The 27383-nt window shown below is 40.2% G+C and overlaps 1 long non-coding RNA gene across 3 annotated transcripts; it reads right to left on the reverse strand.

Moving 5' to 3' along the window:
• Positions 1-1653: 1653 nt before the first annotated feature.
• On the reverse strand, positions 1654-24387 carry LOC134762109 (uncharacterized). 3 transcript variants are annotated; one of them, XR_010141755.1, is made up of 6 exons: positions 24089-24387; positions 11972-12113; positions 11365-11498; positions 10367-10458; positions 9418-9543; positions 1654-1832 (listed from the first exon to the last, which is right to left on the reverse strand). It is a non-coding gene; the product is annotated as an uncharacterized LOC134762109 (long non-coding RNA). The 3 variants fall into 3 exon arrangements; XR_010141756.1 differs by lacking the exon at positions 1654-1832 and adding an exon at positions 6291-6463; XR_010141757.1 differs by lacking the exon at positions 10367-10458.
• Between the last annotated feature and the right edge of the window lie 2996 nt (positions 24388-27383).

The following is a 27383-nucleotide window of genomic DNA, read 5'->3' on the forward strand; positions in this document are numbered from 1 at the left end:
GTCTTGGGTATGTCTTTCTCAGCAATGTGAGAACAGACTAAATCAAAGGAGGAGATCGAAAGAGTGCTGCATTAGGGAGTGAAGAGAGAGAATGTTCCATGTCAGCAGGGAGTTCTGCAGCAGAGAATTGATTGGGGGAATAATTGGCTAGGAGACTTAGTAACTAGGAAATCACTGATGACCTTAGGAGGACTTTAGTTGGAGGGAGTGAGGGACAATTACATAATGGAAGATGTTAAGCAAGAAGTGTTGGTGCAAACCTAGTGGATGTGATTGGTTTAACTATAATTTCAAAGCCTCTGATAGTGGGAATGGAAGAGAGGTTGGAAAATAATGAGACTTTAGAATAAGTAAGGGTTTCCTTAGAGAAGGTTATATAGACAAAAGCTGAGACGTTAACTCAGAAGGAAAGATGGAAGACGTGACAGAAGCAAGGTAACTGATGGAGGAGCACAGTTCCAAGGAGGAAGAAGAAACTTGAATCAAGAGCGATGCCTGAGGGATTAACCTCAGATTTAAGAGAGGAGGAGGAAAAAGAAGAAAGATACACAGAGATGCTGAAGTGGAAAGAAAATAATTTGAAGTTATCAAATGTGAGAGAATATGGCTCAGTAAAACAGGAAATAAAGTCATCTGTTTTGAGTGGGGAGCTGAACAGAATCAGGGCCTTGTGCAGAATAAGAGAGATGGAAAATTCTCTGAGAAGTGAGATGATGGATTGATTAAAGGTGAAGGAAAGCAGTGAGCATCAGTAAACCCAACAAAGAACAGATTCAGGGTGGATCCAGTTAAAACAGTTTCACAATTTTCTCCAATAACAGTTTGCAACCATTCTTGAAGGCTGCAGACTTGGCAGACTTGGCAGACTTGGCAAGGTGGAACAGGAGAAATACAAAGTATGTAGCTGATATGGTTTGGCTGTGTCCCCACCCAAAGTCTTATCTTGAATTGTAATCCCCATAATCCCCATATGTCAAGGGAGAGACCAGGTGGAGGTAATCGAATCATGGGGGTGGTTTCCCCCATGCTGTTGTCATGATCTCTCAGGAGATCAGATGGTTTTATAAGTGTTTGGTAGTTCCTCCTGCATTCATTCTCCTTCTTGCTGCCTTGTGAAGAAGGTGCCTTGCTTCCCCTTCACCTTCCGCCATGATTGTAAGTTTCCTGAGGCCTCCTCAGCCATGCTGAACTGTGAGTCAATTAAACCTCTTTCCTTTATAAATTACGCAGTCTCAGGCAGTTCTTTATAGCAGTATGACAAAAGACTAATACAGGAGCCATCCTAGGGTTGTAGTGAATATGTTTGTGAAATGGTTAATAATATGCCAAGTCTGATAGATGTGATAGAAAAGGAGAATAGAGGATCATAGTGTGACTGGTGGTGCAAATAAAAATAGAAATGCCTTTAGGGCTGGCAAGCAATTGAGTGAGGAGGAAGGACAGTTGATGATGGTTAAGAGAGGATATTTGGGGGTTGGCATCTTTAATTTTGAGCCATGGTGAAGGATAAGCAAGTCTGTGTTTTAGAGTTCTTGCTAAGTGACTGAGGTGCATTGCAGGTGGAGGGCACTGGAGTTAAGGACATCAGGAATACATAATTGTTAACATTTATACATTTCTCTACAAATTTGAGTTATTTTTCAATAAGGAAATAATACTGCTATTTTTTTAAAATCAATAAAAGCAACACTGATACATTATGGCATTCCAAGGAACAAAACAGAGGGAGAAATTTCAGGTTCACATCCAGGTCAGTAAGTCAGCAATTCTTTACTGAACTCACATATGTTTTGCTGGACTGGATTGAAAGTTATTGGATGTTTGGCAGTTCTCTGGAATAAAAAGAAAAGAAAAAGAACAGGTGAGGCGAGAATATGGGAAGCATTATTGGCAAGGATGACTGGCATTCCCCATGGTGATGGTGGGAGAAGGGAGGACAGCCATTTTTCATGTCACTGAGTAAGAGATTATAGGGAAGCTGGTAGAGAACTCTGAGGATGGTGCAGAAAGAGTGACAAAGTGACTTGTATAAACTCCACAAAAGAAGAGCTGGCTGAGTCCTGTGGACACAACTATGGTCTGAATACGGGTATGGAGACAAGGATAATGAATTCTTCTCTTCCTGGAGCAAAGAAGGAGGTAGAGCATGTGGCCTCCTTTGAGGGGATCACAAGGAGTTCCGTATTGCTGAGAGCCGGGGAGGGGGCAAGAAAAGGCTCAGTGAATAGAAGTGAAGGACAGACAAGTCAAAATCAGGGAAACGTTTGTTCATAAAAGGACAAGGCTAACTTCAAATAACATCATGGTTCCTCTGCAACTGGCATTTATGATGTGTAAACATAGGCCAAATAAATAAGTAACTGCATTGTCAGCGATTCCAAAGGGCCTTGAAGGCCTTGAGAGAGGCATCAAATCTCAGAGGGAGAAGAGGCCTCTTGTTCTTATGCAGAAGAGAGGAGACACACCCTTGGCCCTGTTTCTGTGTGTAACTGAAGTGGAAGCTAGGAGTAAGGAAGTGGCTGCTTTTTAAAATCTCATCCCTAATGAGCCAATGCTTTGGTCTTTATCTTCTGGATCAGAGGGAAAAGGGATAAAAGGATTTCATCATTTTTCTGAAACAGACCAAGTAGAGGGTGATTTTTAGTTTTTAAAGTAAGTTGACAAGAACTTTAGATTCCTTCAAATTCTACTTTCCAAAATCAAGAAGTGGCTTAAAAACACAAAAACAAACCCTAAACCATATAAAGATTATAGGCTGGCTTAAAAAAAAGGCGGGGGGGCAGGGAGCTAAAGAATCTAATTCACACTCTGGCATTAAAAATTGGATTACAGTGCCAGGTTCATTGTGAATGCCATATACATATTTGCTATTAACGTTTTATTTTATTAATTGATTGATTGATTCCCCAGTGTATTTCTCAAAAACATTTTATTTATCACTGATATTTACTAACCTCTAAATTGTGGAGCATTACATATATTATCTCATTTAATTGTCACAACAACTCTAAGAGGTATGTGTTATTGTTATGCTCATTTCATTTAAGAAGAAACTGAAGTGCAGGGTGGCCAGGTAAAGTTGGTGAAGTCACATGGCTAACAAGTGGAGAATCTGAGATTGAAGTTCAAGTTTGTCTGATTCCAGTGGCAACATGCTTACCACACTATCTTACACCAACTTTCTTGTGCCAAGAAATTTTATAGTCCAGAGGAAATAAACACAGGGTGAGGTAACATGACAATAGGATAAACTTCGGTTTATGCTAAGGAAGAGCTTCTTGAGCATTTGGAAGACACTAGAAATCGAAGATAGATACATCTTCCTGGAGTTGTTGTCAGCAGGAATAAGGCAGAATAACAGCTAGAAATCTGTCCCAACCTCATCTCCTCTGTGAATCTGTCCCCTGGCCAGGGCAATTTCCAGCGAGCTTTCTCCTGTTTGAATGCAGCCCCAAGAACATATCCCAGTTCCCACTGTAAATCCTGAGTTGAAAATGGCATCAGGAGGCACCTGCCAGCACCCTCCTGCAAATGCCAGTGAGTCTTTCCTTGGCATCCCAAGCACATCATCCACTGGCTTCTGCTCCATCATTTCTCAGCAATGTAGAATATATAATTTTATTATTTAATAAGTAAATGTAATGTATTTATTTCGTTTCAGGATGTGGAGCTGAGAAGCCCTGATTTCCACTTTCTGACTCCTAGACTCAGCTGATTTGAACCCCCCAGTGGAATAGCAGCAGCCCATCCGCAGCTTTCCTAGAAGTTCCTGACCTAGCAGCCTGAAATGCATTCTAATCAAGTGAGGTAAGATGAGCATCCCCTGCAGCTTTATTTAGATTCGCTCAAAAAGTCACTGGCTGCTCTCAATTTGCATGAATGTCTGTTCCCAACTAGACAAGGCTGTGGCTGGAAGGCTCCCCGCGAGCCAGGGAATTGAAGCTGCCTCTGCAAGCTGAATTCGTAATTGCCATGAGAAGGCAACAGCATCAAATCCTCCAGCGTGCCAATTCTTTAGGCGATGGATGAATTGACAACTCCTCACCTTACATAGGCACCAACCGACTGCTGGTCTCTGCCCAGCTCTGGGTTTGTACCTGCCCTTCTGCCCCCAGCAATGGTGTCATTTTGACCGTGATCTGGGAATTGCTGTTCTTGTCAGCCTGTTGGCTCCCTCTGTTGAGGGAGACAGCTCTTTTGAGTGTCCAGGAAATGGAGGTGCAAAGGTGGACAAATATCTACACTCAGAAGGCAGACAATAGTACCCCTCAATTTCTGTTTGCACATAGGCCAGAGCAAGAAAAAAAGGAGAATACATTGTAAAGAGGTTTAGTTCAGACACAATATGAAAGCACCTGATTCTAATGTTATTTTTTAAAAATTCAGCTAAACACATGTAGGACAAATATAGAACCATATCCTAGAGTTTGTGTTTTTTTTTTCTTTTTGAGACGGAGTCTTGCTCAGTCGCCCAGGCTGGAGTGCAGTGGCGCAATCTCAGCTCACTGCAAGCTACTCCTCCCGGGTTCACGCCATTCTCCGGCCTCAGCCTCCCGAGTAGCTGGGACTACAGGCGCCCACCACCATACCCGGCTAATTTTTTTGTATTTCTCGATCTCCTGACCTTGTGATCTGCCCACCTCGGCCTCCCAAAGTGCTGGGATTATAGGCGTGAGCCACCACATCCGGCCTAGCATGGTTTTTAAAGAGCTTTATTATCCTGCTTTTTAAAACTTTAATACATTTTCCAAATTTCTACAAAGAGAACATATCTCAACAAAATTAGGAAAAAATGCAAATGAGAAAGACGAATACTCAAGTGCACCTCAGTTCAGTCCAGTGCCGGCTGGCCAGGCCTTTTGCGGTAGGCAGCCTATAAAGGTGCTCTATAAAGATACTGCACGCCTGGGTCTGGATTCTCCAGGGAGCAGGTGAATCACAGACAGCATCAGTGACAAGAGCAAGGCAGATGGTGGGAAGGCGAGGGTGTGGGTGCCACACGGTGGCATCTCACACACTTCTGTTCATTCCATAAACAGGTTTAGTAAGCACCATTTCCTGGGGTAAAGTCTACTTCTGGCAAGAATTGTCTATTGGAAATGAAGATCTTTCCCTGCTGCAGAATAGGCTTAAAGAAACAAGTGCAGGCAGACAAGAGGGTCCTCCAGACCATGTGTCTAGCCAAAACTTTTTTTGTTGTTAATAGAGACAGGTTCTCACTATGTTGCCCAGGCTAATCCCAAACTCCTGGGCTCAAGTGATCCTCCTGCCTTGGCCTTGCAAAGTGCTGGGATTACAGGTGTGAGCCACCACAGCTGTCCTGGCCTAAACTTAATAGTAAGTCTACATCTGTATTCCGGAAAACCTGTCAGAATAACCTAAAGTGTTAGAGCTTGTGGAAAAAGGCAATGTCAAAAAGGGAAAAAAAATAAAATAAAATAAAGAATAACTCTAAGTGAAGTAAAAATATTAGTAATGATAATAATATGTAATGAATGCTAATTCTATACTGGGCAGAGAGTATTATTTTATTTAACCTTTACACCATCCTTTTGAAGTAAATGCCATTGTTACTATGTCCATGTTACAGATGAGGAAACTGAAGATTAATGAACTTGAGTCACTTGCTCAAGGCCCCATAATTGCTAAGGATCAAAGCCCTGTCTGCTCTGGGTGGGACTCCAAAGTCAGTGCTTTTGTCTACAATATTACTCTGTTCTTCTGAGAGTAAGAGAGGCTTGGGCCAGGCATGGTGGCTCACGCCTGCAATCCCAGCACTTTGGGAGGCTGAGATGGGAGGATCACTTGAGCCCAGGAGTCCAAAACCAGCCTGGGCAACATAGTGAGACCCCCTATCTCTAAAAAAGTAAAATAAAAATAAAATTTTGGCCAGGCACAGTGGCTCATGCCTGTAATCCCAGCACTTTGGGAGGTGGAGGCAGGTGGATCACTTGAGCTCAGGAGTTCGAGACAGTCTGGCCAACATGGTGAAACCCTGTCTCTACTAAAAATACAAAAATTAGCCTGGTGTGGTGGCACATGCCTGTACTCCCAGATACTCAGGAGGCTGAGGCATGAGAATCGCTTGAACCCAAGAGGTGGAGGTCGCAGTGAGCCAAGATCACGCCACTGCACTCCAGCCTAGGTGACAGAGCAAGAGTCATCTCAAAAAAAAAAAAAAAAGACTTAAATAAAAAACAAAATAAGTGAAACGGGCTTTATTCTCTCATCCAATGGTTGAATTCTTTCTAAAACCAATAGTTCAGATAATAGCTAACTCACCTGCAAGGTGGTCCATGCACCATCTGATTACTTTACTAGAGTTAGTAGAAAGTGATGATAGGCTGAGAGTGGTGGCTTGCCCCTGTAGTCCCAGCACTTTGGGAGGCACAGGTTGGAGGATCATTTGAGCCCAGGAGTTTGAGACCAGCTTAGACAACATAACGAGATCCCATCTCAATTTCTAATTAAAAAAGAGGAAGTGATGCTAAATATTTTTATAGGTAAAGGTTTTAATTTGATCTTTTTTTGGTCCAGTTAACTTGGATTCATCATATACTTTTTCTCCTGGACAATCAGTCAACACCATTATTCAGTACTTCATTTGTAAACTGCACTGTGTCATTGCTGTGGTTAGTGCTAAAGAAATGTAAAGTATATCCTTTGTTCTCAAGGATCTTATAAAGTACCTGGGCAAACAAAACTAACAACCTGAACTATGTCATATCATACTACTGTTAAAATCCTTCAATGGCTCTCTATTATAATTAGCATACTGTGTTCAATAAGCCTTCTTTCATTCCCCATCCCATCCTCTTAGCATTTTTTTTTTTTTTTGAGAGATGGAATCTTGCTCTGTGGCCCAGGCTGGAGTGCAGTGGTACGATCTCAGCTCACTGCAACCTCCACCTCACGGGTTCAAGCGATTCTCCTGCCTCGGCTTCCCAACTAGCTGGGACTACAGGCATGTGCCACCAAGCCCAGCTAATTTTTGTATTTTTAGTAGAGACGGGATTTCACTATATGTTGGTCAGGCTGGTCTCAAACTCCTGACCTCAGGTGATCCGTCCACCTCGGCCTCCCAAAGTGCTGGGATTACAGGCGTGAGCCACCGCACCTGGCCTCCGTAGCATTTATCTCTATGTTTGAAGGCTGTTTTCTGTGTACACCTGTAACTTTCTGCTCTTGGGCTTGTTTTTCTTGCCATGAGTATGCTAATCCTGCACAGGGCCAGCTGTAAGTAACAGAGAGTTAATGCCTGACAGTGAAGGGATTTGGTTAATAATGAGCTCATGTCCATCCATGGTGTCACAAATGACAGCATTTTTTTTTAATGGGTGAATAGTATTTCATTGTGTATATATACCACATTTTCTTTATTCATTTGCTGTTGGATACTTAGGTTGATTCTGTATCTTGGCTTTTGTAAATAACACTGAAATAAACATGGATGTATAGATATGTCTTCAATATACTGTTTTCCTTTCCTTTGAATATGTACCCATCAGTGGGATTGCTGGTTCACATGGTAGTTGTATATTTAATTTTTTGAGGAACCACAGTGGGGTGAAGTTGGTTAACAGCAGGGTGTTGTATATTACAAAATAGCTAGAAGGGGGGTTTTTGAATGTCCTTATCACAAAGAAATAATACATGCATAAGGAGATGGATATGCTAGATACCCTGATTTGATCATTTTACAACATAGACATGCATTGACACATCAAATTGTACTCCATAAATACGTACAATTACAATTTTAAAAGTAATGAAATTATACATTGAAAAATAAAAGAGCCCAGCTTCCTGGCCTCCTGGGTGCGTGTTCTACTTACACTACCTTTTGAAGTTTCTCAGGGGGATTGAGATGCAGGTGTGGCCTGTTCAATGACACACCTTTTATTGGCTTCATTTTCTCTCTTCTCTGTCCCACTGCCATATCTTCGAAATAAACTGTGGCTGCTCAAACTTTTCTCAGGACTTGTTTCTGGGAGGGTCCAACCTATGTCAAAGGCTCTGTGTGGTCTGGTTCATGCCTACCTCCCAACCTCAATTCACGCCATGACATTTTGCTCATTGCGTTCCGGCCATGCTGGCTTTTCAAGTTGTTCACACCTGTTCTCTCCCTGCGAAATGTTATTCTTTTCTTCTTTACGTGATTGGCTCTTTCTGATCCTTCACATCTGTGCTTAGATGTTACTCCAAGGAGAATGTCTTTCACAACCCCAGTCAAACATAGTCTTCCACATTTCAACCTGGCCTTTGCATTCACAGCATTTACCACCACTTATTACTGTACAAGTATCTGTATGTTCCTGATATGTGATCTGCTTCCTGCTTGAAAATAGTAAAGAAAGTTCCTTGAAGGCAGAAACACATCTGTTTTCTTTACTATTTTATATGCAGAGTTTAGTGCAGGGTCTGAAAAAATAGTTTGCATTCACTACATATTTGTTGAATGAACATAAAATACCAGAATATAAAACAATTTGAGAACAACTAAGTAGGCTCTGAGTGGTATTGGGTAGAGTGAAACTGCAAAAAAGGAGAGAAGTTAGGGAGGGCATTGTATGGAACTGCCCTCAGCCTTTAGAAGTAAGTAGGATTTATAGATGAAATGTGGCCTTGGCTGAGCACCTGTTATGTGCCTGGCATGCTAAGCATTCTAATAATAGGCATTACATAATGTAATCTTTACAACTTTGCAACCTGGCAAAAAGTATTCCAATTTTTAAAATGGAGGCTTTAAGATATGAGAGATGAAGTAATTCACCCGTAGCCACAAAGCTAGTAATGATTAGTGCCACTCTTTAAACCCAGGTCTTCCTGTTACCAAAGTACATTTTCTTTTCAGTACTATTTCAAAATGTGTGTGTTGATTATACAAATCACCAGGTGATAAAGTGTGGATGAAGTGGAGCAAACCATTATCACCTCTGAGAAAAAAGAAAGCATTTGACCCAGCAACCATAATCAGTTACATAATTTCTGTTACATCATGCATGATGAATTGAAAGCGTTTTGGGAACAGCAAGTGTGTTAAAAGTGCAGAGACTATGTTTCCACATCTATGAACATGGTAATTGTGACATTTACCTTGCTTACTTCATTGGATTGCTTGGTACTCAAATGTGAAAACATATATGAAAGTGCTTTGTAAATTTCTAAATTCCTTATAAGGGCGATTGTTACAACTATCTTGTCTCTCTAAATACCATCTAAAATCACCCAGCATGCATATATTATTAGAAAATAGCAATGAGGCTGGGTGCAGTAGCTCACACCTGTAATCCCAGCACTTTGAGAAGCCAAGGTGGGTGGATCACTTGAGGCCAGGAGTTCAAGACCAGCCTGGCTAACATAGTGAAACCGTCTGTACTAAAAATACAAAAATTAGCTTGGCGTGATGGTGCATACCTGTAATCCCAGTTACTCGGGAGGCTGAGCCACATGAATTGCTTGAACCAGGGAGAGGCAGAGGTTGCAGTGAGCTGTGATCACACCAGTACATTCCAGCTTGGGCAACAGAGTGAGACTCTGTCTCTAAATAAATAAATAAATAAATAAATGGAAAATAGCAATGAAGAAGTTTCATGCTTTGAGTAAAATTATAGAATGAGGGGTGGAAGAGACAATAACAAATACTTTAGTTCATCCACCTCATTCTATAATTCTATAAAGATGTACCAAAATACCCAGAAAGGAAGCTCCAGAACAACACTTTAATGAATTATGTGAAGAAAATGTCTTAATACTAAATGTTTTCTACAGTAAAAAGAACCATGAAATTTTATAGACACCAAAGTTAGACTGACAATGTTTAGGGAATACATCCCCTGAGAAAAAATTCTTTGGAAATTAGCTGAGTTGCCACTTTCCATTTTCCTTGTTTTTTCATTAATAAATATTTAAAATATGGAGTAGAGAAACACCTAACTTAATAGTCTGTCAAAGTAAAAAGGGAGCAAAGTGATGATTATTTTCTAAATTCCCAGCTTTAACACCTACCAGTACCAGACCCACAGACAACAGCTGACCACAAGGCAATTGTCATTGTGTTTGTTTTTCATCTCTCAGAAGGTCCTATGGCTCTCCGTGTATTTCTACATTCTTCTCTGGGTTTGTACTTAATGTCACTTTCTTCCAACTGCACACTCCTTGAGGGTTGCTTTAGATGATACTATGTCAACTTGGTCAAGTGGGGTACTATATTTCCTAGAATTCCCTACCTGATGTGGTTCCTGTTTAGAGCTGACCAAAAGAACAATGTGCATGAGATTTGGGATGTCAGAGTGACGCAACAGCCATTCCTCTCAGAAGTTCATCACAGTCAGACATGTTGTCAGACAGACAGAGAGATGAGTACCTTGTGGGTCTTAGGTGGTTCTGGCCCTCCTCTGCTCTGCATTCAGCTTGTCCTCCAGACTGCGGGCCCTGATGACCAACAGCAGCTCCATGCTGTGCACCCACAGAGGCAGTAGTTAACATAAGGCCAAAATTTCCCACAGACCTCTCCACAAGTTTCCCTTTTGTGTCCCCACTTTAGCTGCTGGGCATGATTGTTTCTCAGAATTTCCTACATGCCCCTACTTGTCTGCCTGTGCCAGCACTTTGGGCAGACTTGTTTAGTGTCTCTTTTTTTTCTGATGTTGCAACTCCTCCTTCCAGATGTTCATTTCCTTAGTGCCTTCTACTTTGGTATCTCATTCCTGTAACAAAATTTAATGTCTAACAGAGGTCTAATTTAAAAAAATGTTTTTAGTCTCTGTCTGTTAGGGTAAACTGCAGTGGCACAATCATAGCTCACTGCAGCCTTCAACTCCAGGGCTCAAGCAATCCTCCTGCTGGGACTACAGGTGTGCACCACCATGCCTGGGTAATTTGTTTAATTAATTTTTTTTGTAGAGATGAGATCTTGCTATGTTGCCCAGGGTAGCCTTGAACTCCTGGGCTCAAGAGATCCTCTTGCCTCAGCCTCCCAAGTAGCTGGGACAACAGGTGCATGCCACCACACCAGGATAATTTTTAATTTTTTTTTTAGAGACAAGGTCTCTAAAAAGTGTTGCCCAGGCTGGTCTGGTCTTGAACTCCTGGCCTCAAGTGATCCTTCTACCTCAGTCACTTGAGTCACTGGTCTAATTTCTATAATAGGTCTTTTATATCCATAACACTCACGGTTGTTTTCCTTCTCTGACTGAATTCTGACAGTTTATTGGTACTGAATGTGATTCTAGAGAAGCAGAACCTGAAGGATGAGAATCTGAATCTCTTCTCTGGTCTGGCTGAATTGAAAGCCATCAATGACTGTTGTCATGGGTAGATAAGATATCAGAAGTCAAGGACATATTATAGCATAACACTTACTTAGTTACCATCTGTGGTTAGTTGCAGTGAAGGGTTTATAGAAGGCAAGGCTCTGGATGGTCAATAACATGTTGCCATAGAACATTTAAATGTAAATAAAGGCCTGTGGTGGTGATTGGCTTCTTCCAATTTCTCTGGAGGATTTAGAGAAGGAAAATAGTAACGTCAGGGCTTAAATTCCCAGCTCAAGGTCCAAGTAAAGAACTAGAGAGTCTCTGTGACTTCCTGTAAAATAACCTTTATCTACTATAGCCTCAGGTTATGGTTTCTGAAAATCAATCCCAAAGTTTAATCCTTTGAGTGGCTGAATTACAACATAAATTGAATTCACAGCCTCACAGAGTCTCTCATGATAAAATTAGGGCATTGGTGTGGAGGACCATCAATTGGGGATGCTGAAAATTAGGTTAGGGTCATGTGGAAAGATTTTGATGAAGCTGAGAAATCTTAAGCCCCAAAATTCTGCTAAGCATCCTTTGCTTGTAGAAATATTCTTTTCTAGGCCCAGCATGGAGGCCAAGGTGGGCGAATCACTTGAGGCCAGGAGTTCGAGGCCAGCCTGGCCAACATGGTGAAACATTGTTTCTACTAAAAATATAAAAATTACCTGGGCATGATGGCACATGCCTGTAGTCCCAGCTATTCAGGAAGCTCAGTCACAAGAATCATTTGAACCTGGGAGGCAGAGTTTGCAGTGAGTTGAGATTGCACCACTGTACTCCAGCCTGGGTGACAGAGCCTTGGTATGTCTCAAAAAAAAAAAAAAAAAAAAAGAAAAAGAAAATGAAAATGAAATATTATTTTCTCTTCTATCTGAGAAGTTTAATTTACCTTGCCTGAAGAACCTTTAAGGACCCCTCCAGAAGTAACTGTCTTGTATGGGAGCAGTGGTTCTCACCTCAACCACCTGGGAGGTGAAGAAGATCTAGAAGATCTCATTGCTTCTAGATCTCTAAATGGACTCAAGTTCTGGAAGGCCCCAGGAGTCACATACAAGTGTGACCCATGAAAAGGTACTATACACACCAAAAGGATTACAAGATTTTGAAAAAAATTTTTGCAGTTTGGTAATTGATTTTTTAAATTGTAATTTTTAGTTTAAAATTATTTAATGGACAAGTAAAGTTTGAATATTTTAAGGTGTGCAATGTGATGATTTGATATATGTATACATTGTATAATGAGGATCACAATTAAATTTTAACATATCTATCACTGCCCATATTGTAAATTAGAGTACCAGAACTTGTTCATTTTTTTTTTTTTTTTCTTGAGACAGAGTTTTGCTCTTGTTGCCCAGGCTGGAGTGCAGTGGCAGGATCTTGGTTCACTGCAACCTCTGCCGCCTGGATTCAAGTGATTCTCCTGCCACAGCCTTCCAAGTAGCTGGGATTACAGGCATGCGTCACCACGCCTGGCTAATTTTGTATTTTTAGTAGATATGGGGTTTCTCCATGTTGGCCAGGCTGGTCTCGAATTGTCGACCTCAGGTGACTTGCCCACCTCAGCCTCTCAAAGTGCCGGGATTACAGGCATGAGCCACTGTGCCTGGCCAACTTGTGCATCTTATAGTTGAAAGTTTATACCCTTCTTTGATCAACATGTCCTCATTTCTTCCATCCCCCAGCCCCTGGCAAACACTGTTCTACTCTCTTTTACTACGAGCTCAAAATATTTTGATAATTTTTATTGAAAAAAAATCTGAGAAATACGTATGGGAATGGTCAGATCAAGGTAAATTTATTAATATGGATTCACTGGCCAGAGATTCTGCATTCAGTGTTTTAACCTGAATGGCTGGGAGTGGCTCTAACAGTTTGTTTTGATGGTTGGATCTACGCAGAGCACAGATGGATCTTGAAAAATGGTAATGTATCACTGGAAACTTACTCAGGTGGTGACATCAATTGCAGCTGCTCTTTCAGATGTGGTTTCTTTACTGGAGCACATCAATATATCACCTAGAACCTGGTATGTAGCTATTGATGTGACAGATGCTTTCTTCCCCCTCTGTACTTGTTAGTCAAAACCACCAGAAGTATATTATCATTTTGACAAACCAATGCTCTATTCAGCACTCAGCGCATTATTTCATAAATTGTTAACACACTTTATTTGATGAAGAACAAAGAAGAGGAGGAAAGAAAGAAGAGCTCTGAGGCACCGTCACAGGAAAGGAAGCAGGGGGAGAAAAGAAACTTTGAGTGAGACACTGTATTAGAAACATAGAGATCTGCAAAGGTGATATTTAAAAAGATCTATTAATGTGATTTCCTTTTTCACTCTTCCTTGTTTGTGATGTCCCTTATATACATCCAGAGCCTTGGTAAATTTAAATCTTTACGCTAAGGATTTGTAGAGAAACTCTAGATATTATTTATGAAAGGTTTCAACCTTTCAAGGGAAGGAGTCTGTAGAGAACAAGGGATGGGGGAAAAGAAGGTGGGGAAGAAGAGAAAGAGAAAAGAAGGAAAGAAGGCAGGAAGGCAGGAAGGAAGTAGGGAGGGAGGGAAGAAGGAAGAAGGAAGGAAGAGAGGGAGGGAAGAAGGAAGGAAGGAAGGAGGGAGGGAAGAAAGAAGGAAGGAAGGAAGAAAGGAAGGAAGGAAGGAAAGAAGGGAGGGAGAGAAAAGGAAAAAGACTAGGGCATTGCGGTCTGATGCATGTGTCCTGGCACTCTTCTTCTTATCCTTATACCTCATTGGAGCGGGAACACAGAGTATTAGGCATGGTGGAAACACCCAGACAAGCACAGAGAAATTTCTGTGAGGTGGGATCCTCATATAATATGATTATAAGAAGAATGTTCAGAAGTAAGTGGGAAAGGCTGAGGCCACAAGTCGAATGTGGTACTTTTTATAGAAACTAGGAATTTGGAACTAGGTGATAACATGGCTCATTTTAAAAAGACAACAGCTAAATTCTTCTCTTGTTTCTACTATTAACATGATTTGTGTCCTTGAGCAGATGACTACTACTTTATTGGCAGTCATTTTCTTACCAATATTATTACTTTGTTAGACTATTTCTTAGCCCTTCCAGTTCTAACATTCATTCATTCACCAAATATCTCTTGAGCGTTACTGTACACCAGGCACTATGCTTGGCACTAGGGATACTATAATGTATAAGAAAGAATTTCTGGTCTCAAGGAGATACAGTCTAATGAAGGTGACATACCTTCTTTAAAAACCTGCAGTGTGATAATAGTGATACATAATAGTTACAAGAGTGGTAACAAGTTAGAGGAGACACCTGTGATCTACACCTTGTCTGAGATATAAATCTGAGTTACTTTGTCTCTTTTGAACTCAAAGATACCTGCAACTCAGGAGTATTTGGAAGACAAAGTATTCAGAATTGGATTTTAAATATTTTTAGAGTTTTTGGAGAAAGAGAAATTATCTCTTTAAAAGAAAAGACAAGGCCCTGATCTGTAGGCTTTATCAATTTCTATGGCATACATTCTCTCATCAGGGCTAATTTCAAGCTCTAATGTGATGCCCCTGAACATAGAATTGGGGAGAAATACACACGTAGGTCTTGTGAACCAACACCAGCCTGCTCCAGAGCACACTAGTGCTTCCACCGGTGCTCCTGATAGTAATCTGGGCTTCCCAGCCATCCCTCAAGGAGGGTCCAATGAAGATGAGACTGGAGGGTCCAATGAAGATGAGGCTTGAGGGACCAAAGGATATTTTCTTGTGTGTGCTGGGACACTGATCTGTTCGGGGAACACTTCACACATCACGACACAGAAAATTTGGAGTAGAGGGGACGTAGCACTTTCAGAGTTCCAGACCCTCCTCATTCTTGTCTGGGAGTGGCTGGTCTGTTTCAGTCCCTGCTTGCAGTCGCAACATTATAAAGAGAGACACTGCTTCCCCTGAATGGGTTTCTATGGCAACCTCACCCAGCAGGCAAAGAACAGCACTCTAAGCTTCAGCCGGAAGATTGGGAGATAAAAATATATTTTGATTAATCCAGGACCCATGCATGACTGAGACTCAGGAATTACCTGAAAACATAACGTCAGTCAGGGTGAAGTTTGCATACTTTTCTCTTCAGAAAAATGAAACCCTCAGACAAATGAACCAATGCCTTGCCTTTATCATTATGGCTCTTTCTATGAGGCTGGATTTTGCTAGTATCTTTTCTTCTCTGAATTTCTCATTCTGGGTACATCATATTGCAAAAGAGACTGTGGCCTCTGAGCTGACTTGGTCCAGTAGGAAAACAGGGAACACAGTTCGTATTTCAGAATTGATTGTCACAGCCTTGAGACCTGAAGTGTAGCCCCCATCCATGAGTCAGTGAAATATCTGTATTTCTTTATTTTCTTTCCTTAAAACCACACCCTCCCTGACTACCTTGCAAGTGAACGGTGAGGCTCAAACGAGGTCATAGATATGGAACGTTTTAGGAAAAAAAAAAGAAAAGTTTCTATGCAAATGTAGGTTGTGATGATGACGATTATTAATATGCCTTGGGCTTGGTTGAGGGAGGAACCGAAGGAACAAGCAAAGCTCCTGCTCCTGGAGGCAGCCAGCGGCTGCAGCCCTCTGTTAGCATGGGGTGGATGCATTCTCAGATGATCAATGTCCATGAGGCTGCACATCTATCCCTGCCACACCAGCGGTGTAGACTCGCTGTGTTTTCATTCCAGAAAGTTTCCCTTCTTCTATCCCCGCACCCTCCTCAGAGATCTTCTCTTCCTCCCACTCCAACTCCCCCTAAACCCAGATTTGCTTCAGCCTGTCTGCTTCTATTTCCTTCGTGCTTGAATGTCAGTGAACACACAGCCTCCTTCTGCTTAAACTCTGTAGCCCACTTCTTTGCTCAAGACATATTATTTTTCTCCTGTAAGTTCCAAGGCTTTGGCCTACTCAGATCTGTGATCTTCAGCTGTTGCCTAGAGTTTGGGCTTTTGTTCCACACCCACATCCATCTTCACAACAAGGAAAGGGCTCATTAAAGCACTCTAAGAGGTCTCTAAAATTCGAGGGAGGTAGGTCATTTTTAAAATTTACTTTTATTTTTATATAGTGCTCCTTTTTTTAAAAAAAAAGAATCTTTTATTTTGAAACAATTATAGGCTCACAGGAAGTTCCAAAAATAGTGCAAATAGTTCTATGCACTCTTCACCCACCTTTCATCGGTGACATCTTATCTAGCTGTAGTATGACATTAAAACCAGAAAGTTGACATTGGTACCTAGGTGTTAACTGGACTACAGGTCTTACTCAGCTTTCACCATTTTTTAAAAACTGCATTCATTTATATGTTTGTGTCTGTATAATTCTATGCAATTTTCCCATGTGTAGGTTCATATAACCACCCTGATGATTAAGATCCAGAATCATTACATCACCCCAACAGAATGCCCATGCTACATCTTTGTAAGAATGCCTCCCTGCATCCCACTCCACCTGCCATCCCCAATCCCTAGCAACTGTTAATCTATTTTCTGTCTGTATATTTTTGTCATCTCTAGGATGCTCTATTAATGGTATCATGCAGTATAGAACCTTCTGAGATTGACTTTTTTTTTTTTTAGTAAGCACAGTGCCCTTGAGGTCCCTCCAGGTGTGGCATGTATCAACAGGCCATTTCTTTTTTATTGAAGAGTGGTGTTCTATTTTATGGGTACATCAGAGTTTGATCAACCATTCACTAGAAGAAGTCATCTGTTGTTACCATTATTTTTTTATAAACAAAGTTGCTACAAGCAATCGTATACAGGTTTTTGTGTGTACACATTTTCATTTATCTGGGATAAATGCCCAAGAGTAAAATGCTGGTAACTGCATGTTTAGTTTCATAGGAAATGACCAAACCGCTTTCCAGAATGGCTGTAACATTTTGTCTTTTCATCAGCGACCTATGAGTGGTCTAGTTACTCTACATCCTTGCCAGCTTTTGGTGTTGTCACTATTTTTCATTTTAGCTGTTCTGAAAGGTATGTAGTGCTATCTCATGCAGTTTTAATTTGCTAATAGCTAATTATGCTGAACATCTTTTTATGTGCTTGTTTGCCATCTACATCTGTCTTTCAGGGAAATGCCTGCTCATTTCTTCTGCACATTTCATAATTGTTCTGTTTCCTTTAGTTGTTTTGTTTTGTTTTTGAGACAGGTCTCACTCTGTTGCTCAGCCTGAAGTGTAGTGGTGCAATCACAGCTCACTGCTGTTTTGACTGCCCAGGCTTAAGTGATCCTCCCACCTCAGCCTCCCAAGTAGCTGGGACTACAGGCGCACCACCACACTTGGTTAATTTTTTTTTTTTTTTAAGTTTGTTGAGATGGGGATTCTCCATGTTGCCCAGGCTGGTCTTGAATTCCTGGGCTCAAGAAATCCTCCCGCCTTGGCCTCCCAAAGTGCTGGGATGGTAGGCAGGAGCCACTGTGCCCAGCTTGACAGTTCTTTATGCAGTCTAGATACAAGGTGTTGTAAGATACATGACTTACACATATTTCCTCACAGTCTGTAGCTTGTCTTTTCAATCTTCTAAGAAGGTCTTTAACAGGCCAACAATTTTTTATTCTGAGGCGGTTTAATTATCAATTTTATTTTACATATTGTGCTTTGGTTGTCATTTTTAGTAAATCTTAGCTTCTAAAACTTTTATAGTTTCACATTTTTACATTTAAACTTATGATACACTTTGAATTGATTCTTATATATTATGTGAGGCTTATGTCAAGGTTTATTATTTTTGTCTATCAATGTTCGATTGCTCCATCACCGTTTGTTGAAAAGATGATTCTTCCTCCATTGAGCTGGTTTTGCACTCTGTCAAAAGTCATTTGGGCATATTTGTGTTGGTCTTTTTCTGGGTTCTCTATTCTGTTGCATTAATCTATGTGTCTATTCCTCCACCAATACTATACTATCTTGATTACTGTAGCTACATTATAAGTCTTAGCCTCAGGTAGAGTGATTCCTCCTATTTCATTTCTCTTTTTAAAAATTGTTTAAGCTACTTTGGTTTATATGCCTTTCCGTATAATGAGCTTGTTGACATCCTTATCTTTCAATTTTCTGATTTTTTATATTTTATAATTTTTTTTAAAAAAAATAGAGACAGTGTCTCACTATGTTGGCCAGGCTGGTCTTGAGCTCCTGGCCTCAAGTGATCCTCCCACTTCAGCCTCTCAAAGTGTTGGGATTACAGGCATGGGCCACCGCATCCACCACCTTTCAAATATTGTATGCCTCTCCATTTATGTAGATTTTCTTTCACTTCTTTCATCAGCGTTTTGTATTTTTGAGCATACAGACGTATATATGTTTTGTTAGATTTATACCTAGGTATTTCATTTTGGGGGACTAATTGTAAACGATATTAGGTTTTTAATTTTTGTTTTCCACATGTTCATGGCTAGTATATAAAATACATTTGATTTTTGTGTGTTGATCTTGTGTCCTGTGAACTTGCTGTACCTACCCATTAGTTCTATAAACTTTTTGTTGATTTCTTGAGATTTCCTATGTAAATAACCCATCATCTGCAAATTTAAAGTTCTATTTCTTCCTTTCCAATAGATATGCCTTTTATTTCCTTTTCTTCTTGCTCTGATTAGGACTTCCACTACTCCATTGAGTAAGAGTAGTGAGAGTAGACATCCTTGCTTGGTTCCTAATCTTAGAAGGAGAGATTCAGTCTTTGATTGTTAAGTATGATGTTAGTTATAGATTTTTACAGATGCTCCTTATTAGGTGGAGGAAGTTTCCTCCTATTCCTAATTTGCTAAGAGTTCTTATAATGAATGGATGCTGAATTTTGTCAGTTGCCTTTTCTCTATCAATGAATTAATTTTCAAGCATCAAAACAGCCTTACTGGTTTATTCTAGCCCTTGCCCCATTTGGTTATGATCTATAATTCTTTTTATATATTGCTGGATTTGATAGGGTAGCATTTTCCTGTTTTCATATTTTTGCATCTAAGTTCATAAAAAATATTAGTCTCTAGTTTTAATTTTTAGCTTTTTTCTTTACTGTATACAGGTTGGGATATTTCGGTAATACTGGTTTCATAAAATGGTTGAGAAGTGTTTTTCCTCTTCTAGTTTCTGGAAGAGATTGTGTAAAACTGATGCCAATTCTTTTTAGAACTTTTGGTAGAATTCTCCAGTGAATTGGCCCAAAGAGTTCTGTTTTAGAAGCTTTCAAATTGTGGATTCAATTTCTCTAATAGTCATAGGACTATTTGGATTACTTATTTTATACTGGGTGAGGCCTTTAACATTTATAAAATCCAAAATCTGGATTCCCCAGAAAGCAAGGCTTGAGGACAAACTTTACGGGTTATTAGTTGGTTAGATGGGCAATCCCAGAGAGTGGGAGTAAGGAGAAAGGAAGTAAGGTGTGGGAGGAGGGAGAACCAGCATGAGGGTGTGTTACTAAGCTGGCATGAAGCAGGACTAGCTGCTAGATTTCACAGGATCTCTCATGCTAAAAATGCCTGTTTCTCAGGAAAGTTTCTCTGAGGCAGGAAGAGAGAAGAATTTATCCACTGGTGTCCATTGGTCAGACTGCGTCACACAGGGTTAATTTCTCTGATGCTTCTGAGCAGCTCAGGTGTAAGTGTCCAGCTGTCCAGTGGGTCTCACCTCAGAGTCAGCAAATGATCTCCTGGACAATAGATGCCAACTCAGGTACAAGGGAGGCACTGTCAAACTGTGCCTGCTTGAAGTTGGTCAGTTGAGTAGAGGGTTGTTACAATGAGTAGGACAGGAATGTGCATTCCAAGCCCTCTAAGACGGAGAAGCTAAGAGGATATTAATTAGGTGGTGCAGAAGAGGTGTCCCGGGCTGTCGAAAAGCAAGAGAAAAAGGTTTAAAAAAAAGTCGATAACTGGGTATATTTCAATAAATCTCAAAATAGTTCCCTATTTAGTATTTAGTTTTCATTTGAAATTTAAGTGGGGTTTCTCCTGACATTATCACAAAATCTTCCTTCCTTTGTGCAATTTACCTTCATCTTTTGTATCTAGGGATGGAGTTTTTCAATTTCCCATTTCTTTCAGAGAGGACTCCTTCCTCTCTGACATCCCCCATGTTTCCCTCTATAAAGGAGTTCTGCTGGGCATCACACAGGAGAGTATAGATGCTTCTAGACTCTAACAGCCCCTTTAGAGTCTTAGGTGGCTCAAGACAAGTGTCTCTACTCTGAATCGTCATCCTGTCCTATATGTGAAAAGTCAACTTGGACCATTCCTTGAGAGTAAATATTCCTTTTTCCATGGTCCTTAGCATAAAAGGCCACCGTAGGAGTCACTGGGTTGTGTTTCCAAGCAAGACAAGCCTCAACAATCCCAAACCGATGAGAGTTTATTAAAATTTTAAATTAAATTTTATTTGTTATCAAAGTAATACATGTACATAATTTTAAAGTAAAATAGCACCACAGGGTTTACACGATAACAGCTCTCCCAACTTCATCACTCTCCACTCCCAAGGCCCATCCCCTCCAGGCAACCACTTTAATCTCCGTCAGCTGTTTCTTTTGATATTTTCCTCCATATTTCAAAACAATATGACAGTGCTGCTATGTCTTTATTTATTTTCATTTTAGACATATTTATCGATTTCCTATTATAGGAGATGAGGGTTTAGCACATTCACACTTTAATTTTGCCTTCCCCATCCTACCAGTTTGGTTCCAGGGGCGGTGTTCCAGACATTTGCTAACTGCTTGAGTAACATGCAGAAGAGTTATTGACTGCCTGGCCAAACCAGTGCATAGCAAATGAGTATCAGTTTTTGTTTGTTTGTTTATATCAGTAAATAACATAAGATAGTAGATGAATACTTAAATTCTGAAGCCAGACTTTCTGTGTTCAATTCTGCTTCGGCCATGTTTAGTTGCACCATCTTGGGCAAATTACTTAATGTGTCTGTGTCTTTTCTGGGGATAATAACAGTAACAACCTCACAATATTTTGTGATGGTTAAATAAGTAAATGTAGGTAAAGTACTTAGAGCAGTGCTATAAAAAGCCATATATGTGTTTGCTATTATTATAATTATATTATTATTCTTATATAAGACCCTCTTGCTGAGCCAAGAGAATATAATTATATTTCCTTTTTTGTACCCTTTTTATATGTTATGTGATTAATAATTGCTTTGTCTTAAAATTTGTTTACTTCTTCATGACTCTATCACAAAATCTTCCTACTTTTCAAAAGAACTACAAATACCCCTTCCGATACTGTTTCCATATAGATAATCAGGTATTATTCCAGTTTTATTCTTTTTTTTCCCTTCTGGGTACATCTTTGCTGGAATCTTTTGTGATCCTTTTTCAGTTTGTGCTGGCTTCTCTCTAAGCCTATAATACAGCCACCGTCCCAAGGCTTCACTTTGCAAATCTACCGTGTTAAAAATCTTATTCACCAATATGTCTTCTTTCTTGGTTTAATCCAGCAATTCTCAGCCTCTGCACTACTGACATTTTGGGTCAGATAATTCTTTGTTGTGGGACGTTGTCCTACGCACTGTAGTATTTAGCAGCATCCCACAAGATGCCATTAGTAGCCACCTCCCACCTTGCGACAATCAAAAGTCTGCAGACATTACCAGATGTCCCTGCTGGGCAAAATTGCACCCCAGTTGGGAATTTCTAGTTTAATCCTTCATTTTATTAAATCACATCTGAAAATAGCTTCCCAAGAAAGGCTGCATAGAATGTAAATTTTTGGAGACTTTGTATGTCTGAAATCTTCTTTATTCCTACCTTATGTCTGATTGTTAATTCTTCCGATTCTACAACTGTGGATTGAAATAATGCTGGCCTCCTGCTGCCCCAGCTTTTCAAGCTATTGCTCCACTGTCTTCTGGCTGTCATTGTTGTTGTTAAGTTTGATGTCACTCAGATTCATTTTTGTGTTTTGGCAATTATGTTAGTTATTAATTGCTGCATAATACACTATCTGTAACTTGTGATTTTAAACAGCAACCTTGTTGTTATTTTTCATGATTCTGTGGGTTGGTTGGGACTCAGCTGTCTCACCTGGGGCCTCTTATGTGGTCCCCCTCTCAGTTGGAGGGCAGATGGGGCTGGAATCTCCAGCATGACTTCACCCACACATCTGATGTCTTAGTCGGATGGCTGGAAAACTGCTCAGCCAGGAAACTGGGGTGGCTGAACCTTTGTTTTTCTCCAGGTAGTCTAAGAGTCTCTCTCCTTGTGACCTCTTCGATGGGGTTGGTCTCTCCATGTAGTTTCTCAGCAGACTACCTGAACTTCTTATGTGGCAACTCAGGGCTTCTGAAAGCAGAAAGGCAGAGCAGCTAGGTACTCCTCAGACTTAGGACAAAGTCTGGCATAGAATCTCTTCTGTCTCATTCCATTACTTAGAGTGACTCACAGGGCCGAACCAGATTTCATGTGGGAGGGGACTGTATGAGAGTGTGAGTGTTGGGAAGCGTGGTTCACTGGGACTCATCTTTGAAGACTAGTTACCAAAGCTACCACATTGTTGTTTCTCAAATACTTTTTCTTGTTTTCCGAAGGTTTCTTTTTTTATAGCCTTCTGTTCTTAGTTCATGGATGCAGTATTTTTTCTTTACGGAGTATATTAATTATAAATTTAATATCTTTTGTGTCTCCTTTCCTTTGACTGCCATTTCTTCTGTTTTGATTTTCTGCCATTGGATGGAAACTTATCCTGAGTGCTCCATTCCAAGTGAGACTCTAAAAAGCTGATCGGAAAAAAAAAAAAAAAAAAAAGCTGATCGGAGTCTCAGGAATAATCAGTGTGGCTTGTCAAATCATTGCCTTCCTGGTACGGTGATGGGGCTCAGAATCAGTTGTTTTATTGTGGATGTTATAAATGTCATTTTGGGGTGTGTTTTTCTTTAGGACTTTTTCATTTCTCCAGAGAAAGACCATCCCACCTTTTGCCTGAGGGGGATTTGTTTGACAGTCAGTATTCTTGAGACCATAGAGTTGAAGAAGGCTGGGTGCACAAAGTTGATAATCTAGACCTCCAAGGAATCCCCCTCCTTTCGACATAGTGCCCCTTCCCTGTTTTCTACTGTACTGGATCCTGTCTGAAGACTCTTCACTTGGTTTTTCCAGATAATTACCTAGCTCTTAATACCACTGAGAAGGGGAGTCACCTTTCTCCTACCGGGAGAGAACCTGAGGGACTAACTGCCCATTATACAGACTTTCAACCTAATCCTCCCGTTTCCATCTACCCCTCTTCCCATCTTTGTATCTGGTGTTTCCAATTTCTAAGGCCTTTCAAGTATTCTTGAACACAGATCATCTTGACTCTCAGTGACATTTCCTTCTGCAAACACTTAGGCTTTAGCTATTCCAGCTCTCTAAAGTCAGTTGTTTATTCCTCTACTTACATTCCAGTTTTCAAAAATGTGTTGCTATCTCTGGTCTGTTGTTTTCTTCTCTCTGTTTTATTTGTCTTTATGGGCTTATAACATTCACTCTCATTTTAGGGGGAACTCAGAACTCAAGAGGGAGTGTAGATAAACTTATGTTTAATTCACCATATATAATTCAAAACCTGTTTTCCTTTTCTAAAGCCCAGATAATTATGTTTATAAACTTCCTAGTTTCAAGATCATACTTCATCAATGGAAAATTCTATCTAACTTCAATCTAACCTGTTGTAATGCACGACCCAGTAGTTCTCAACTCTGGCTGTATATAATAATCATTTTTCTAACTCTGAAAAATGCTGATGCTTGGACCTACCCAGATAAAATTAATCAGACTCTCTGAGGTGAACATGTGCAGCAAATAATAAGTATAGTTGATGTGTAGCCGGAAGGAGAATCAACAGTGTGACGGTGGTGATGGGGGTGTCTTAGTCCATTTCCATTGCTAGAACAGAATACTGGACGCTGGGTAATTTACAAAGAATAGACATTCATTTCTCACAGTTCTGAAGGCTGGGAAGTCTGGCAAGGGCTGATCTCTGTTTTCAAGATGGCACCTTGATGCTGCATTCTTTTACAGAGGAAGAATGTTGTGTCCTCATATGGTGAAGGCAGAAGAGCAAACAAGCCTAAGGCTGTGTAAAACCTCTTTTATAAGGACCTTAATCCATTCATGAGGGGAGGGTCCTTTATGACCTAACCACCTCTTAAAGGCCCCACCTGTTAATACTATCACATTGGCGACATGTGAATTTTGAAGGGGACACATTCAAACCATAACAGGGGTGTGATGGTGAGGCTGGGGTGGTAGTGTCTGCACTCTGACTGATTCCAAAGTCTGTTAACTCTTGAAAACCAACCCCCCCAGACAAACACACACCACACACACACACACACACACACACACACAAACTCACACCACTTTCCCATTGGCTTCCTATGCAATGTTCCATGCCTAGCTTTGGAAAATAAAGTATTTGGTGCTGTCGCTACCTGCCCTGATTTTTACTTTTTTTGTTACACTTGTATCGGAACCACTAGAGAACTCAAAAACATGATGGGGAACAGATCCCTAGAACCCTAATTTCAGTTACTTATGGGACAAGAAATCTCCTTTCTACCTCTTCTGTTCTAGTTATGTTAGTCTGTACTGAAAGGCAAGTTGTGGAGGGAAAGGAAAAATTTAAACCGGATGATCTCCCAGGCTTTCTAGACTTCAGAACTTTGATCTTCAATCTTTGCATGGGTGTTTTAAATTAGGTAATGTATATAAAGATTCTCTGAAAAGTGTAATGTGCGAGAAGCTGTTTTTAAAACATCTAAAGGGTGTAACTTTATGTGGACTCACAACAAAGTCACAAATTCACAGTCAAGTTAGCAAGTCAGGTAAAGTTTTTATCAACTCAGTCTAAGAAAGAAAGTAATTAAACAGTGATTTAACTCTACCGTGGGACCTGATAATGGGAGGCCCACAATCTTGGTAGGATTAATTTTTAAGCTTTCTATAGTCTTTGGCTGCTCAGTGTCAGTCCCACATCAGATGTTTTATAGTTCCCATTACTCATATGGTTGATTTCTCAATATATTCTTAGTAGTCTGGACATGATATCTGGATATAAGGCACAAGTGTCATTAGTTTCTTTACAACTGTAAGTGTACTAGATATAATATCTAGAAAATTAATAGTCTTAAAGTGTATATGATATGCATGTGCTTCCCTTGCATGAAAAACAAGTTGCTTCACTATCACCAATTATATAAGCTTGTTTTATAAGTGCATTTTCAGCAAGTATCCATTCGTTCATTTAAAAAATAGTTGTTCAGCACTCATTCTACACCTGGAACTGTTCTAGGAGATGGGAATAAAGCAGTAAACAAGACAAATAAAAATCTCTTCTCTTTCTGAGCTTACATTCCAATGAGAGCCAGGTATGTGGTCTGTATGTGTTTCTATCAATGTTTTGTCAGAGTATCTCATTTTCCTATCTACCCCAGGATCCTTGACATAACTGGCAGGCTACCAGGATATCAACTGGAATAAAGACTCAAGACTTTCTTAAGAAAAAACAAAAAAAAGTCCTAAAAAAAAAGAGAAAAGCTTCCCTTAACTTCTTAAGTTACATCTACCAAATAAACTTTCTAAAAGAAACAGTAATATGCAAAAGTCAAATTCAACTTTTAAAAAATATTACCCGGTCTTTGAGATTGTCCTTATTATTGCTCATTGCTCTGTTAGGCTACCAAAATCAGTGAGAGTAACTGCATTGTAAACATATTATCCTCTGCCTCTGACATTCTGGAATCCACTCAGACACTAATCATGTCACTCTTTAAAGACCTAGAGGGGGCAACAGAACAGTCTGAATAGGCTATCTGCTGGTTGTGTGACAATTTCCTTCTGGGAGCCATCTGTAAATGAAGGAATACAGATCCTTTTTCTTTTCATTCTTCCTTTTTTTTTTTTTTTTTTTGTTTTTTTGAGACAGAGTCTCACTCTTGCCCAGGCTAGAGTGCAGTGGGGTGATCTTGGCTCACTGCAACCTCCACCTTGCAGGTTCAAGCGATTTTCATGCCTCAGCCTCCTGAGTAGCTAGGATTACAGACGTGCACCACCACATCTGGCTAATTTTTGTATTTTTGGTAGAGATGTGGTTTCACCATGTTGGCCAGGCTGGTCTCGAACTCCCAGCCTCTGGTGATCTGCCTACCTCAGCCTCCCAAAGTGCTGGGATTACAGGTGTGAGTTACTGGGCCTGGCCAGATCCTTTTTCTGAAACTATTTTTCTAGTCTCTTTTGAAGATGTCCAAAGGAGAACTGGGTTCTGGTTTTTGACTATTATTTAGCAGGAGAACCAAGGAAGAAGGATCTTCGCTTTCTAACGTAGGTGGGTAGCAGGGAGCTTATGTTCTTTCCTCCTCCTTTACTCAAAACTCAAGAATCTGGGAGCAGAGCTTCCTGAAGGTGGACAGGCAGGTTGGTGTGAATGTGTGCTAATTCCTGATGTTTGCTGTCCCCTTATAAATGAACATTTTTTTTCTCATGATGAAACATCAGTGCAAATAAGCATTAAGTATTTCATAACCCGCAAACGGAATCTATTGGTTTGCCACTTCCTGAGTAGCAGCTGGGGAATGCATCACATGGAACCAATTTTCTTGACCCTTCTTTCAGAAAGAGAAATTAGTAATCAGTCCAGGTTATTATTTACAAACCCTTGTTGACTGCTTTTAGACTTACAGAAATTGCTCTGTTTTCTATTACCTAGATGATATGTTGTCAATCTTGAAATTTCACTTAAAACTTACACCATCCTCCAAAACTGGGAATTGATATGGGAGGCAGCTCCTGTGCTCATGTTGCATAAGGGTTTTTGTAGAGGCCAGAATTAATATACTTCTAGGTAACTAATGCATTTAATATTATTGGAATTGTGGCACAGTGATTTACAGCAATAGTATTAGCACATTACTTCTGTATCATACTAAATTGTTCACAGCCCTCCCACCTACTCTCCCTCCCTCCTCCATATCTCTTTTAGATTTCTCTATAACTCTGAGAGATAGATATTATTATCCCTGATTTTACAGATGAAGGAACTGAAGCTTACAAA

Source organism: Pongo abelii, chromosome 9 (genome assembly GCF_028885655.2).
Source record: "Pongo abelii isolate AG06213 chromosome 9, NHGRI_mPonAbe1-v2.0_pri, whole genome shotgun sequence".
Taxonomy (NCBI): Eukaryota; Metazoa; Chordata; class Mammalia; order Primates; family Hominidae; genus Pongo; species Pongo abelii.